Source organism: Gastrolobium bilobum, unplaced genomic scaffold (genome assembly GCF_033153095.1).
Source record: "Gastrolobium bilobum isolate Gb01-03AN ecotype WA unplaced genomic scaffold, APGP_CSIRO_Gbil_v1 utg5280, whole genome shotgun sequence".
Taxonomy (NCBI): domain Eukaryota; kingdom Viridiplantae; phylum Streptophyta; class Magnoliopsida; order Fabales; family Fabaceae; genus Gastrolobium; species Gastrolobium bilobum.
This window is the reverse complement of record NW_026895286.1, coordinates 115,602-119,347: the sequence shown is the minus strand read 5'-3', so window position 1 is coordinate 119,347 and position 3,746 is coordinate 115,602. Positions and strand designations below refer to the sequence as shown.

General features: G+C 35.8%; 1 non-coding gene across 1 annotated transcript; it reads left to right on the top strand.

Annotated features, from left to right (window-relative positions):
• The first annotated feature begins 250 nt into the window (after nt 1-250).
• On the top strand, nt 251-356 carry LOC133304249 (small nucleolar RNA R71). The gene has a single exon (XR_009750581.1). It is a non-coding gene; the product is annotated as a small nucleolar RNA R71 (small nucleolar RNA).
• Nucleotides 357-3,746: the final 3,390 nt, after the last annotated feature.

Genomic DNA, 3,746 nt, shown 5'->3' with positions numbered 1-3,746 from the left:
TGTTTCTTATTTATTTGCAATATTTGCTCATTCTGGGCCAACAGCGCATCATAGCCGTCAAGCTTCATGATCCCCGTTCTCCTTTGTGTGACTGGAGCATTATCAAACTCTTGAGAGGCTAAATATTCTATTAATTCCAGTGCTTCCTCAGGAGTTTAGTTTTCAATGATCCCCCTGCTGCAGCATTCACCAAGGTTCTTGGCTCGGCGTCATTCCTTGAAAGAAGATTCGTCCTTTCTCCCAAGCTTCAATTCAATGTTGGGGACACTTCTGGAGTAGTCCTTTAAACTTTCCCATGCCTCGTACAAGGATTCACTTTCTTTTTGATCAAAAGCAGTGATCTCTGCTTTGAGCCTTGCCATCTTTGAAGCTGAGAAGAATCTGGCCAAGAACTTGGTCGCCAAATCATCCCAGTTGGTGATGCTTCCTTGAGGCAGTGACTGCAACCACCCTCTTGCTTCTTCCTTCAGTGAGCATGGGAAGAGTCTGAGCAAGACGGCATCACGCGAGACTCAATTCATCTTCAAGGTGTCATAGTATAGCAAGAAATTCTCTAGATGACTGTAGGGGTCTTCCGGCGAACTGATCTTTTTGAATTAGTTGCAACAATGTGGGCTTGAGCTCAAAATTGTTAGCAGCCACGTTTAGTCTAACAAAGCTTGTCGTCTGCGAAACTTGGGCTGGAGTCATGTGATCTCCCAAGGTTCTTGGAAGATTCTAAATTCTATTGTTGTCAGCCATGGTTTCTTCCTTTGGTTCCGTCGAGCTTGAAGCTTCTTTTTCTTTTATCTTTTTTGTGTTTTTTCTGAGTTTTTTGACTGTCTTTACTATCTCAGGATCAAGCTGCAAGGATCGTGGGTTAACATTACTTTGCATAAACTAAGAGTAAAAAATTATGCAGAAAAACAGGAAATTTAAACAAAAAAATATATATTATGCAGAAAAAAATAAAATTTAAAATTTAAAAAAATTTAAAAAATTAAAAATTAAAAATTAAAAAATTAAAAAGTTAAAAAAATAAAAAATTAAAATAAAAAAGAATAAAATTATATAAATATAGAAAATTTAAATTGCAGAAAAATAAAATGTCCAATCTAAAAGGCCTTTAGCTACTTCTAATGTTGAAAGATCCAATCCTCGACAACGGCACCAAAAACTTGTTGCGACTCGGCAAGTGTGACACCCTCCCCTGTGTGCACCCAAAGGAGTTTTCTGCTAAGCGAATTAGAGTCGTAACGAATTTTTAAATAAATACAACATGGCGTTTTCGAGTTACTAATTAACTATTAGTTTGAAATCTGGGAGTTTACCGAAATCAGAGTGCAACTTTACAAAATGCATGGCTTGCCGAAATAATGGCTTTCCTGAAAAACCTTGCTGCCTTGTAAAAATCGTATAAATTCGAGTTCAACGGCTTAGAAAAATATTTTTAGATATAGGAAACTAGACATCCGAGGCTTTACGTGCATATAAAAATTGTTTCATTCGGCGGTGTCTAGCTCCCGAAACTGAGCATCACAAAGTATAAGACAAATCAGTGCAATGTTCCAAAACTACCTGACTTGCAAAAATCATAATAAATCGAGCTTTCAGAATTACATTGTAAAGTTTATATAATCTTAAACTAGACACCTGGAGCTTTAAGTACATATAAATTATGCCTTAAACGGAGATCTGTAGCCCCAGAAATAGAACTCCCAAGGTGCTCGCAAAATCAGTTTCAGAAAATCCGAATTTGAAAACAGACAGAAATTGTTTTCGCAAACGAGTTCAACATTACGTAATTTACAAACAGTACATAAATCCCAAATTACAGCAAAATAATATATGATCCAACATTTTTCCAATCTCCCAAATATTACACCAACGTCAAATATTTCATGAGCATTCAAAAAAATCAGTAAACATACATTAGAATTTCCAACAGCAGCATGTAAACAGAATATCCCCAACACAAGTACTTCATCATCAAATGCTCTTTCGTACTCCAGCAATTTATAAAAATTGAGCCCCCGAAGGGGTGAGAAAAATCCTAGTAGTGTGATAGCAAAACCATTATTGCAACAATATTAGACTAGGTACAAAATTCCAAAACAGTCGCATCAACATATTATCTTTCCGGACAGATGCTAACATGTAATCATAGTGCGTATATAACGCCAAAGTACTAATCATGGTGCGTATATGACGCCATAGTCATCATAGTGCGTATATAACGCCATGGTAGTGTACGTTCATAGCACTGCAGTGCACGTACTAACATACACAGTGGAGATTCCATATTGGCTCCCATCAAAGGTGAATTCCAACTATGGCCTATGCAGACTGAAGCCAAGTGTCCCATATCCTGGTACCGGAGGGATGCCTATATGATGCGTGCTCAATCATATGCTTACTTATATTATATACTTCAGTTTCCAAACTGGATGCACAATGTTGTATGCCATGATATGCTTCGCACACACAAAAGAAACAAATGAATTATGATGTACAAATGCATGACTAGATCATCATCATAATAGCATATACTTCATGTACTTTTAATATCAAGCTGCCGCATAACAATTACTTCTCATAGCAGAATTTCCACCATATCACGTTCATAGACAGAAAACGTATAACATATAACAGAATACAGTCTCAGGCACGTGTGAGAAACAATTCACAATTCTATACTCTAGCTAATAATCACAATAGGTAATGCCACCTAACACTTACCTTGCATGCCCAAATATAAATCAAACGGCAGCAAACTCAGTCCACACTCAATGGTTACGTGCACCTAAGCAAGCAAGAAAACCAATCAGAATTTCAAATGTTGGTCCTTATAATTTACAAGCACTAGCCATGACTATAAGCTTTAGTATTTTTGCATGATTTCTATAAGTCTTGTACTCACTAATTTTTCTGACCCCAAGTCCCTTTTTCTAATTTGTCAACAACAATAAAACCCAAGCTTTCCTTAGCATACAGGATCGGTTTTGTGACCCATACCCTAGGAACTCAAATTTTTCATTTGAATAACATTATGTGCGTGGCTTAGGCAGTATTTAATAGGCTCTTAGGGTGTTGTCCCCTAAGTTTAAATATGTGTAATTTTATTAATTTATTTTCCAATACCGTGAACAGCCCAACAACTTAGGGGATTATTTTTTTTTCGGGATGTTACACTCTCCCCACCAAATTTGAAGTTTGTCCCCAAACTTCGTACTATCATCCCAAAAGCTGCTTATTTCAAGTGTCTAACACAATTTCACTCATACACTACATCATGTTGCCTCCAGCTAGGCATCTATAAGGTCACTGAACATCAATTCAGTTAATACAAACAGATTGCACCTTACCTTCTCGTCAGATATATATATATATATATATATATATATATATATATATATATATATATATATATATATATATAACCAAGTTTACACACATGGAAAGGGATAACATTTTTCTAAACTTACTCATAACAGAACAAATGCCTGGTTATCCTTTTTTTTCAACATCGAAAACCTTGCTACCACAAAATGAAGTAAAACCGACGTATGAGCTTACTAACAAATAACTCCAGCTATCAACATCTATAATGAAGCTCATAGCTGTAGCACATATTTGGTTGGTAAACTAAACAAATCCATTCACCAAAACACTTTTCATTATGTAAGATTAAATAACTTTAACAAATAATACTAGAGTGAGCATAATTGATCAAAAATGTATTCCTCCGCTTCAAAATTATAACACAA